This window comes from Portunus trituberculatus, chromosome 14, assembly GCF_017591435.1.
Source record: "Portunus trituberculatus isolate SZX2019 chromosome 14, ASM1759143v1, whole genome shotgun sequence".
NCBI classification, from domain to species: domain Eukaryota; kingdom Metazoa; phylum Arthropoda; class Malacostraca; order Decapoda; family Portunidae; genus Portunus; species Portunus trituberculatus.
Genome location: NC_059268.1, coordinates 9,946,702 through 9,959,795, shown reverse-complemented (window position 1 = coordinate 9,959,795; position 13,094 = coordinate 9,946,702). Strand labels below are relative to the sequence as shown.

At 41.0% G+C, this 13,094-nt stretch overlaps 1 protein-coding gene and 2 long non-coding RNA genes across 4 annotated transcripts in view; all 3 read right to left on the bottom strand.

Annotated features, from left to right (window-relative positions):
* LOC123503610 (argininosuccinate lyase-like) overlaps positions 1 to 112 on the bottom strand; it is a 31,581-nt gene extending 31,469 nt beyond the window's left edge. The window contains exon 1 of the mRNA XM_045253523.1: positions 22 to 112. The gene's annotated coding sequence lies outside the window, so the exon portion shown is untranslated. The remainder of the gene's footprint in view (positions 1 to 21) is intronic.
* A 5,862-nt stretch (positions 113 to 5,974) lies between these two features.
* LOC123503591 lies at positions 5,975 to 6,842 on the bottom strand. The gene is made up of 3 exons (XR_006674534.1): positions 6,785 to 6,842; positions 6,173 to 6,396; positions 5,975 to 6,031 (listed from the first exon to the last, which is right to left on the bottom strand). It is a non-coding gene; the product is annotated as an uncharacterized LOC123503591 (long non-coding RNA).
* A 1,900-nt stretch (positions 6,843 to 8,742) lies between these two features.
* Positions 8,743 to 12,572, bottom strand: LOC123503587. 2 transcript variants are annotated; one of them, XR_006674528.1, is made up of 5 exons: positions 12,336 to 12,572; positions 10,696 to 10,800; positions 9,832 to 10,025; positions 9,289 to 9,694; positions 8,743 to 9,089 (listed from the first exon to the last, which is right to left on the bottom strand). It is a non-coding gene; the product is annotated as an uncharacterized LOC123503587 (long non-coding RNA). The 2 variants fall into 2 exon arrangements; XR_006674527.1 differs by having other exon boundaries at positions 9,515 to 9,694.
* Between the last annotated feature and the right edge of the window lie 522 nt (positions 12,573 to 13,094).

Sequence of the window (13,094 nt, the reverse complement as noted above, 5' to 3'; positions counted from 1 at the left end):
AGGATTAAAAGGGACACTTACCTAAATATTACACCTTGGCTTCTCCTATTCCACCTTTATTTCTTATGTCTTCTTCATCCTTTTCCATTGTTACTCCTTCCTCCTACTCATTTCAATCACACATCTGAGCCTAGAAACACATCAAGACACTAGATATTAGACAAAATATTCAGGAAATGGAGGGTGACTTAAGTATTGTGGCTTTGCTGCTGCTACACTTCCTCTTCCCTTTCTCCTTTCTTCCTCCTTATGCTCCTTTATTTCTCCTTTCTTCCTCCTTCTGCTACAATTATCTACACACCTGAACCTAGAAACCCACGAAAACACGTAGAAATCACTAGATATTAGGCAAAATATCAACGAACTGCGGATTTGAAAAGTGGCGCCAGCCTAAGGCTATGGTGAGTCACTACCTGGGCTGTGGTCATTAGAGAGAACGGGAACGGGGGGTGACTCGGCTAAATTACGTAAATAATTTGATCTCAAATAGGACTTTTAGAAAAAACGAAGCCACCGCCAAATGCTTGTTATTTTATGACGTGATAAATACTTAAACTAATTTTCAAAATATTAAAATATCTCCAGCTTAACTGGATTTTAAAAAAGGTCTAAATTAAGTACGTTAAATGTACAAAAACCTTTCAACCCATAAATCTCTGAAAACGTCTTGTAAAGTAAAGCCATTTTCACTTGGCGTGTATCTTATCACATTTCAGGGAGTCTGAGCTATCTTTTAGGGCATTCTACAGCGTGTTAGACCGAGAAGCAGAAACGTGAGCAAATAAAATAAAGAAAAATAAGAGCTTTTTTCAACAGCACCAAACACCATTTCAAAGTCCATATATTTCACTCAATAGATTGATTTCACACTTAAATGAGTACAACCGACTTTTTGACACCATACTGGCTCAGTTATACCTTGAAATGAGAAGCTCAAAATTCCATATGGGAAATTTTGACCGTTAAAAAGCCTTTAACATACGCAATAAAACACCACTAAACGCCACATATTTACCCATCACAGGCGCGGAACACACTTCAATCACAACGAAACATTTATAGAAACCATAAAAACATACCATGGAAGCGTAATATTACCGTCAGGAAATATTCGAAAAAATGTATTTGACCCAACTGGCTGGTGGCGGGTGGGTGAGGGAGGGGGAAGGGCGATGGCTAGGGGACCGTAGGGGGGAGGCGGCCCGGAGGCAACACAGGGAACAGTGGCGGCGGGACATCCATATATAGCCTTTATCATCTCACCAAACCAATATTAAGCCACAGAGAGAAATTTTGACCATGGGATATGAAATGATAGACATGTGACACATGTTTGGCCTGTGGTAAGTGAAAGAAACAAATATCAGAGGGTAATACAGACGCCTTGCTCTTTTTGATGGTCCTTTTACCATTACTTTAAAATATTTGCGTACTCTTTTCACTCTCATATGTAAAGGAAACCTACCATTAAGTGAATAGACTTATAAATACCTTTAATAGACGAAGATTAGGCAGTGTGGTGAATGTTTGCACTGATTCTTTTGCTGATTAATGCTTGGTGCTGGTGCTTGGTGCTTGCTGCTCCCTGAAAACTGTCGGTAATATAGCAACACTTCACTTTACACGTGTGTGTGTGTGTGTGTGTGTGTGTGTGTGTGTGTGTGTGCATGGGTCAGAATACCCACCACTGCTGTCACCACCACCGCTACAAGACTACTGCCGCAGCAGACGGTTGTCTGTGAAGACAGCACCCATGTATATATATTTATGATAACTATCTGTTACTAAATCTCTTATCAATGAGACACTGTACTTGTAAAAATACCACATGTCGATTTATTGGTTATTGAGACATCTTTCTCCTCGTTATCGTGTCCAGCTTTTGTTATTTGTCAAAGCAGGAAATATTAAATTGTATCTTGTTGTACAGCGAGTGTTGGCAACTCCCGCGAGGCAAGAAACTAGGGGCTTTTTTTTTAAAGACAGACTATACTATTTCTCTCATTCTTTATTTCTACCGCCTGATATACGAGTATTTCTGACAATAAACCTGGTTGACAGAATACTAAGTAGAGGAATATGGACATTTTTCTATCTACATACACATCTATCTTGTTATTTATATACGAATTCATTGACTTATCTATCTGCCCGCCTATCCATCTATCTGTTTATTCATTCAACTGTCCATTTCAGTATCCATCAACCTATCAAATTACCCACTTATATATCTTTACACAAGTATATAAATACTACCACCACCACCACCACCACCACTACCGCCAGTAGGTGTGTACACACTGAATTTCCACGCATCGTTTCATCGTTGCGTATCAGTGATATACAATACGGTGCAACAGGGTATTTTATCCATTTTTGCCTATCCGGGTGGTGTATCATCGTTGAGTGATGCATAAGTGTCATTCAGTTTCTTCCTGACCGTAGCCATGAGTGCAAATGTGCAGTTGTCTGCACACACGAGGGTTAGTGAGTTATGTATAATTCCTTTGAAGTGACGCCGAAAGACCGACAAATAGGGGATCGAACTCGCAACGGTGCAGCGCTATCCTGTCAACACGCCTACGTAACGATGATCCGATAGATGGAAATGCAACAAGTGTGTACCCGCCTTAATAAAAACACAAACAATATTCATACACCGTGTTACACGTACAACAGTGACCGCCGCCCCTCCACCGCTCGTCAGGTCCCGTGGCATGCGGGGTGGCCAGCCAGCCAGCCAGCCAGCTGAGGTGACTCTGGGCGGCGGACTAACCTTCCTTCAAGACGTGTTTGTGTTTGTGGTAGAGGGAGGAACTGATGGCGGTGGTGGTGGTGGTGGAGGACAGGATTCAGGCAGGAGAGTGAGTGATTAAGTGAGTGAGTGAGTGAATGAGTAAGTGAGTGAGAGGACAGGAAAGAATAGATGGAAGAGGAAAAAAAAAAGAATATCTTATCAGGGCACACCAATTTTTCTCTCCCTCTCCCCCCACCCCAGGTCTCGTGTCTGGTGATGAAATGGACGTCTGCTAGTCACTGAGGGCGATGGTGGTGGTGGGGGGGGGGCAGCTGCCAAATTAAAATATTCTACGTCACCAGATCCACCTTGAAAAGTCGCTAAATCATTGTTGTATATGCTACAAATGTTCCTAGACGAAGTAAGTGGCTTGGCTTACACATAGGCTAATCAGTACAGGGGCCCGTTGACTCTAAAATGGACCGTTTATCCCTGTCAGTGACGCAGAGCAAACTTGTCTGGGAGCCTCGCTTGTCGCCTCTCCACCTCCCCATCCCCCATCCCCACAGTTCCCCTCCTTCCCGCTGTTCCCCACCCTCTCATCACTCGCCCTTTAAATCTGATTGATGTTTAATTGGTTGATTGATAAGCTTATTGTTGTAGCAGTGTATACACCATCGAAATTGTTGTCCATTTACTTATGAATTAACCTATCAAATTACCAGCTTATCTATCTATCTATCTACACACAAGCATGTAGATATCTCTACCAGCACCGCCAACACCCACACCTACCCACCTTTGACATCATGAATGGCAGTGTGTCAGTTTACACGTTACTACTAGTATTTCCATGCAACTATATTGTGGCATCATATCACCTCAGACGCTGTGACGCCATGCAACAAATTCACTAATTTCACTTCACTTGCAAACCAGATAATGTTTTGCATCTCTTTCAACAGATAGTAAAACAGGTCTATACATTATGCATTTTATTATATCAAGAGATATTGTGTTGCCATTAGAAATATATAGGAGTATCATTCACAACATATCGTCATATCAATAGGTATGAAAAATAAATACAAGTAACAAAAACTGAACCAAGTTACAAGACATTGGCCAGACACGTAAATTAAGTAATGCATTGAAAGACTCACAAAACATCATCTTGGGAAACACGTAACAATACCTTTGTGCTTCACCCCACAAAACAAGAGACACTTTTGTGATCTTTCTTCGAGACACACAAGAAGGAACAGGTTGTTGTGATCACTACAGACACAGCCACGTCTACATCACACCTTGCAATAGTGTGAGTGACAACCAGTACTACTACTACTACTACCGCCCTTAACAACTACATACTACTTGGTACTAATTTACTGGCATGGCTTGGCAGCAAGACACACCGCGACGCACAGCTGTTCATGTGTGACTAGCCAGCATGCTCGCTACACTCCCTCACTAAGAAGATGGCGTCTCCTAACAAGGAACGTTATCTTCATTTACTAAGTGTTTCTCAATGCATAGTGAATTCCAGCATGAAGTGAACACGTTGGTCATTTGCTCTTTAAGGCATAAACGATCATGATGGGTGACTAAAATGAGTGATGAGCAGAGGACTCGTGTCCCAAGTTTTTTTTTTTTTTTTCATGTAGGAAGAGCGCCAGCCAAGGGCAAGAAACAAAGAAAAGATTAAAAAAAAAAAAAGGCCCACTTGAGTTCTGGCTCTCTAAAAAAGTGGAAAAGCGTCAGCCAAAACTAGGGAGCAAATTTCTCGATATCTCTCTCTTCAGAGAAGACAAGTCGTAGGAATTCGGAAATACAGATGCGGGTAGGAAGTTCCAGATTTTACCAATGAAAAGGATGAATGATTGAGAGTACTGGTTAACTCTTGCGTTGGAAAGTTGGACAAAATAGGGATGAGAAGAAGAAAGCCTTGTACAGCGAGGCTGCAGGACGAGGAGAGGCATGTAGTTAGCAAGATCTTTAGAACAGTTAGCATGAAAATAGCGATAAAATAGAGAAAGAGATGCAACATTTCGGCGGTGAAAAAGAGGCTGAAGACAGTTAGTCAGAGGAGGGGAGTTGATGAGACGAAAAGCTTGTAATTCCACCCTATCTAGTAAAACTGTGTGACTGAAAGCCCCCCGAAACATGCAAACAGTTGTCCATACACGTGCAGATAAGATCCTTATACAGAGTAAGCAATTGGAGGGGCAAGAAAAACTAGCAGAGATGCCTCAGAACGCCTAACTTCAAAGAAGTTGTTTTAACAAGAGATGAGATGTGAAGTTTCCAGTTAAGATTATGAGTAAAGGACAGACCAAGGATATTCATTGTGGAAGAGGGAGACAGTTGAGTGTCACTGAAGAAGAGGGGTATACCTGTCTAAAAGATTGTGTCGAGTTGATAGATGGAGGAATTGAGTTTTTGAGGCATTGAAAACTACTAGATTTTCTCTGCCCTAATCAGAAATCTTAGAAAGATCGGAAGTCAGGCGTGATCTGTTGACTTCCTGACGGGTTGGTCGTCTCTGAAAGGACGTGGAAAGATGTAGAGTGGTATCATCAGCGTAGGAGTAGATAGGGCAACCAGTTTGGTTAATTAATGAATAATAGAAAGAGAGGGTGACAAGACAGAACCCTGAGGAACTCCATTATAAATAAATTTAGGAGAAGAACAGTGGCCGTCTACCACAACAGCAATGGAACAGTTAGAAAGGAAACTTAAGATAAAGTTGCAGAGAAAAGTATAGAAGCCGTAGGAGGGCAGTTTTGAAATCAAAGCTTTATGCCAGACTATCAAAAGCCTTTGATATGTCTAACGCTACAGCAAAACTTTCACCGAAATCTCGAAAAGAGGTTACTTTCCTCTCCTGGTCTACACTCTTTTTTAAATTCTCTATACATATGTACATACATGGTATATTCCTATCACAATACTTCTATCACAACCTCTACATATCACAGTTTTCTGCTGGTGTAAATAAGGCATTGCAAAAAACTTTACCCACTTCACATCTACAACTGTCTACAAAATCTACAAATCTATCCACCCAATCTACAAACGGTCAATGAAATACACTACACCTGTAATGAAGATTTGTGGCCAACCTTCAGAACTTCATTGGTAAGTCTCCAAGAATCACCCTCTTGTTCCTCCTCCTCCTCCGCCTCCTCTTGTTCCTTTCCCTACACTGGCAGTAGCAGTCTGGTGTCTGTTGTACATCTTGCACGCTCACTCCAAACACTTCCCTCACTTCTTTGGCGTTAGTAGTACTGATTCCTGGAACAAGAGATGGAACAACATTGAAATGGCGTCAACATTAATAAGTCCTGAAAAAAAAAAAAAAAACGAAAAAGTACAAAACCTTTTCAAATGAAACACGTGGAGATAAAAGTGTAATGTGCAAACCACAATACTCACATCATGGTCACTCAACACTATTCTGGGCTTGCTTCAGTGTAGTCGTACAACTGTGGGAAGAATGTAATTCTGTCCCGTTCAATAATGTATGCAGCCGCTCGCTCGCTCCCTCCTCCCGTCCTCCTCAATAATGCCTGTTTTGGGGTACACTGGCTGGGTTGGGGAAGCTTGCGTGGATGATAACACGTCGACGCATCTTCAGGAACCCGACAAACATCTGTACACTGAAAATATTGCAGATAAGATGAAAAAGAGAGTATAAAGTATGAGTCGGCTAACTTTACAGTAATGGAATATTCTCAGCTTGTCAAGAACAATTTAGAATTGTTTAAAGTTTGGTAGAATCTCACCCACTGCTTAATTACGCCATCTTTGCCACAGCACAGCCACAACACATCCAGAGCAAGACCCCACAGTATAAAGAAGTGAAAAACTATTTGACTTACCACAACAGCTAGGCAAAGAACCCCAAGGGAGCCCAGCACAACACCCACCACCATGCAAGCTTGGGGACTTGACACTTCAATGACCGCCTTCTCATGACCGTTGCTGCCACAACACATCCAGAGCAAGACCCCACAGTATAAAGAAGTGAAAAACTATTTGACTTACCCCAACAGCTAGGCAAAGAACCCCAAGGGAGCCCAGCACAACACCCACCACCATGCAAGCTTGGGGACTTGACACTTCAATGACCGCCTTCTCATGACCGTTGCTGCTGCTGGGCGGATCGAACACTGCTAAACATAACATAACATAAATAATAGGATAACAAAGGGCTACCAGGGACCATCTAGGTTATCCTGTATCAGTCGCACAGCGACCTCGTCATCAGTACTTAAAGATACACTTACAAGTACACAATACATTATATACTAATTCTAAATATTTGGCTCATTAACAGGGCTAAGTCCTGCAGTGAAATCCTCTACAATTTGTGGTCCCCATACATGGGGATCATGTCTTGTTTAACTATAGTAAATTTCTTATAAAAACTATCATGCAGTGCTATACATAATTATAAATTAATAAATTTAAGTGCTTATCTAATCTGTTTTTAAACATTGTCAAACTAGTGCTATTTACAACCCTCTCTGGCAATGCATTCCAGAAGTCTACCACCCTATGACTAAAGAAATATTTTCTTATATCTAACCTGCAGCCTTGCTTTCTAATCTTCCTGCCATGATTTCTAGTCCTATTTCCCTCCTCTAAGGTAAAAAAAAGATCTCACATCTATGTAGTTTGTATCTGAGAACATGTTAAATAACTCTATCATATCCCCTCTTATACATCTCCTCTCAAATGAAAACATGTTTAAGTCCTTTAATCTATCTCTATACTCCAGGCGCTTTAATGCTGGTATCATCCTAGTTGCTCTTCTCTGAACTGCTTCTAACATGTTGATATCCTGCCTATAGTGGGGTGACCAGGCCTGTATGCAATATTCTAAATGGGGCCTAACATAGGAATTATATAAGCTACACACCACTTCCTTACTTTTATAACTAACATTTCTATTTATAAAACCCAGGATCCTATTTGCCCTATTTCTTGCTTCGAAACATTGCTTTGAAAATTTCATAGTCCTGTCTATCACTACTCCTAAATCCTTCCCTCCATCTCATAGTTAAAGTTTGTGTTGTCTTTACCTAAATACATAACCTGACACTTTTAGAATTAAACTCCATCTGCCACCTGTCTGCCCATGCCTGTCCAGGTCTCGTTGTATTCTGTAATTGTCCTTTTCACCCTGTACACATGCTATCTTAGTATCATCTGCAAACTTTGATACTTTGCTACTAATTCCTATATCTAAATCGTTAATGTACACCAAGAAAAGAAGAGGTCCTAGCACTGATCCTTGGGGTACCCCACTAACCACTTCCTTCCACTCAGACATTGCCCCATTTAATACTACTCTCTGTTTCCTATCAGAAAGCCATTCACTAATCCAATTAACTAACCTACCCCCTATCCCATGTAGTCTCAATTTGTACACTAGCCTCCTATGCGGTACCTTATCAAACGCCTTGCTAAAATCTAGATATATAACATCTATGCTATTTCCATCATCTAACTCCTTGGTAATATATTCTAAGATATCGAGCAAATTTGTAAGACACGACCTCCCTGATCTAAAGCCATGTTGGGTATCTCTAATTAATCTATTCTCATTTAAATGCTCCCAAATACTACCCTTAATGATTTTCTCTAGTATCTTATATACTATACTAGTTAAACTGATCGGTCTATAATTATTCGCATCATCCTTCCTACTTTTTTTTAAATATTGGAGTAACATTAGCTAACTTCCAGTCCTGAGGTATCTCAGCAAACTTAAGTGATCTTTCAAAGATTAACTTAAGTGCTTCAGAAATACTGTCTACACCCTCCCTAAGTACTCTGGCATGTAGCTCATCAGGACCACTAGCTTGTCTTGTTCAAGAATAAATTTCCTAATAATTCCCGGAGGTTGACTTACCACTCCGTTACACGAGGGAAATGTACACTGAACCAACATAACCACGCTTTTAAGGTTTATCAGGAGAGGGGTAAAACGGAAATCCACAGACATTAAATGCAGTACGGAAGGTAGCGTCACAAACATGGGCGAAAGCTAGCTCGAACACCGTATAGACAGATACACCACAACACCTCAGCACAGCACTTGGCAAAACACCTTTGAAATACACATGTGACTGCAAACAGAGCTCACTTATTGGAACACTCTCCCTTTACAAACACAGAGGCGTGATGAAAATAAATACAACGTTCACAATACTCAAGTGAGAGGGGAAGGACAATGGAGGGAGGTGGGCAGGCAGCTCGACGCGGTGGTGATCCGAATCGCTCTCTCTCTCTCTCTCTCTCGAAGCGGGACAAGGGAACGCACTAGGCGACACACCCGAGACATCTGGTAGGAAATATGAAAAACTAATAAGCCTATAACAGGACGCATTAATTAATTAAGGGTGAAAATTGGATACTGGTATACATTTCACACGTGAAAGCAGAGGATTTACAAAGGGAATAGCAGAATGCAAGGTATATAAAATAACACATGAAAACATATTAAACATATCAAATAGAACATATTAAATAGAAATATTTACCATTGAAAAGAAAAAGAGGTATACATGTACACTGTACACTGCTATCACTATGCTATGCACAAGTTGTCCATATCACTGTTTTCTGCTGGTGTAGATAAGGCATTGCAAAAAACCTTACCCACTAGCTACACATCTACAACTGTCTACAAAATCTACAAGTTTATCCACCCAATCTACAAATGGTCAATGAAATACACTACACCAGTGATGAAGATTTGTGGCCAACCTTCACAACTTCATTGGTGCGTTTCCAAGAATCACCCATTTCTTCCTCTTGCTCCGGACCTTTTGTTCCTTTGGCTACACCGGCAGTAGCAGCAGCGGCAGCAGTCTGGTGTCTGTTGTATGTCTTGCACGTTCACTCCGAACACTTCCCTCACTTGTTTGGTGTTAGTAGTACTGAATCCTGGAACAAGAGGTGGAACAATATTGAAATGGCGTCAACAGTAATAAGTCTTGAAAAAAATAACAACAAATAGTTCAAAACCTTTTTAAATGAGACACGCGGAGATAAAAGTGTGATGTGCAAACCACAATACTCACATCACGGTCACTCAACACTTTATTCTGGGCTTGCTTCGCTGTAGTCACTCCTGTGGGAGGAATACAATGCCGTCCTGTTCAATGGTGCATGCAGCCGCTGGCTTCCTCCTCCCGTCCTGTGGTACACTGGCTGGGTTGGGGAAGCTTGCGTGGATGATAACACGTCGACGCATCTTCAGGAACCCAACAAACATCTGTACAGTGAACATGTTGCAGGTGAGATGAAAGGAAAGGTATGAAGTGTGAGTCGGCTAACTAACTATACAGTATTGCAATATTCTCAGTGTGTCAAGAACAATTTAGGAAGTGTTTAAAGTATGCAACAATCTCACCCACTACTTAATAACGCCATCTTTGCCACAGCACAGCCACAACACATCCACAGCATAGACACCACTATAGACACTCAATTTATAATGAAATCATCCCCACACACATCCAAGAGACCCATAATACACATCAAAACCTCTTAAAACACTCAAATCTAACCCAAAACACACTCAAAACACCATGCAACACCTCACAATGCTGGAATATACACCCAAGACTCAAAAGAAACACCCAATAGGTACACACCAAAATACGTAACTTGAAACACTATAAACACCATGCAACACCTCAAAATGCCCCCAAAACACACTCAAAAAATGCAGATACTCAAACACACCTCCACTCCACACTCAAGGCACGTCAAATACACATGTATAAAAGACTTAAAACACACTAAAAGCACACGAAATACACCCAGAATATACTTATATCACCCACAAAACACATTTAAAATACCCCAAATATACCCCAGACCAACATTATGCATTATAAAGAACGTTAGGATTAAAAGGGACACTTACCTAAATATTCCACCTTAGCTCCTTCTCCTATTCCGCCTCTATTTCTCGTTTATTCTTCGTCCTCCTCCTTTATTTCTCCTTCTTCTTTCTTCTATTACTTCCGTCTTCACGTCTGAGCCTAGAAACACATCAAAACATTAGATATTAGGCAAAATATTGAGGAAATGGAGGGTGACTAAAGTATTGTGGCTTAGCTTCTCTTCCTTCTCTCTCTCTTTCTCCTTCCTTTCCTCCTTAACCTCCCTTATTTCTCCTTTCTACTTCCTTCTGCTACTAATATCTACACACCTGACCCTAGCAACACACGAAAACACATCAAAACATTAGATATTAGGCAAAATATTGAGGAAATGGAGGGTGACTTAAGTATTGTGGCTTGGCTTCTCCTCTTCCTTCTCTCTCTCTCTCCTTCCTTTCCTCCTTAACCTCCCTTATTTCTCCTTTCTACTTCCTTCTGCTACTAATATCTACACACCTGACCCTAGCAACACACGAAAACACGTAGAAATCACCAGATATTAGGCAAAATATTGACGAACTGCGGGTTTGGAAAAGAGGCGCCAGCCTGGGGCTATGTTGAGTCACCACCTGGGCTGTGGTCGTCACAGAGAACGGCGGAAGCTGGCGGTGACTCGGCTAAATTACGTAAATAATTTCATTTTAAAAATGACTTTTCGAATAAACGAAGCCACGCCCGAATGCTTGTTATTTTATGACGTGATAAATACTAAAAATAGTTTTAAAAATATCAAAACAACTCCAGCTTAACTAGTTTTTAAAAAATGTCTAAATTAAGTATGCTAAATATAAAAAAACATTTAAACTTATAAATCTGCTAAAACACCATGCAAAGTCAAGCCATTTTCACTTGGTGAGTAATTTACCACATTTGAGGGAGTATGAGCTATCTTTTAAGGCATTCCACAGCGAGTTACACCGAGAAGCACAAACGTGACCAAATAAAATAAAGAAAAATATGACGTTTTTCAACACCCCAAACACCATTTCAAAGTCCACATATTTCACTCAATAGATTGATTTCACGCTTAAAAGGACACCGGCGATCCTCTGATACCACAAAGGCCCACTTATACCTTCAAATAAAAAACCAGAAAACTGGAAATGGAAAATTTGGACCGTTAAAAAGCCTTTAACATTCGCCATAAAACACCACTAAACGCCACATATTTACCCAACACAGGGGCGGAACACACTTCAAACACAACGAAACATTTAAACAAACCATAAAACATACCATGGAAGCGTAATATTACCCTCAGGAAATATTTGAAAAAAGCATTCAACCCAGCAGGCTGCCTAGGGGGGAGGGTGATGGCTGGGGGACTTGGGTGGGAGGCGGCCCGGAGGCAACACTGGCGGCGGGACCTCCATATTTAGCCTTTATCATCTTACCAAGCTAAAATTAAGCCACTCAGGGAACTATTGACCAGGGCATATGAAATGGTGCACTGGTGGCTTGCATTGTGACACATGTTTGGCTTACGGTAAGTGAAGGAAGCAAATATCAGCGTGTATTATAGACGCCTTGCTCTTTTAATGTTCGTTATACCTATCACATATTAATATTTACGTGCTAATTAAACTCTCATACGTAAAGAAAACCTAACAATAAGTGAATGGCCTTATAAGTACCTTTAATTGATGAAGATAAGGCAGTGTTGAGATTGTGGTGAAGGCACTGCTTGTCTTGCCGCATGGTGATAGGTGATTGGCACTGCTTGAAATCTATCGGTGATATAGCAACACATCACGTGTGTGTGTGTATGATTGTCTTTTGAGTGTTCATGACAGTGTGTGTGTGTGTGTGTGTGTGTGTGTGTGTGTGTGGTGTGTATGGGACAGTATAACCACTGCCAGCACCACCACCCTTACCGTCACCACGACTAGTAGACAACTGCCGCCCCATGGCCCATTCGTAGCAGGCGGTGTCTGTCAAAGGAGCAGGTGTGTACAAATGTTTATGTTAACTATCTCTTACAAAATCTCTTTTTAATGAGACACTATACTTGTATAAACACCACATAATGATTTGCTGGTTATTGTGACATCTTTCCCTTCGCTATTGTGTCCAGCTATGGTTATTTGCCAAAGTAGGAAACATTAAAATTGTATCTTGTTGTGCAGCGATTGTTGGCATCTCCCGCGGGGCTTCAGAGGCAGACTACACTATTTCTCTCATTCTCTATTTCTATCGCCTGATTGTACGAGGATTTCTGGCAATAAATAAGGGTGAAGTGGTGATAAGTAGAGGAATATACACGTTTTCTTTTTCCATTCACATCCACCTTGTCAATTATACACGAATTTATTGACTTATCTATCTGCCTACAGGCGTTTTCAGTAGCGTCACAGCAAGGCCAAACATGTTTAAGTTCACGCTGAACAGGACGG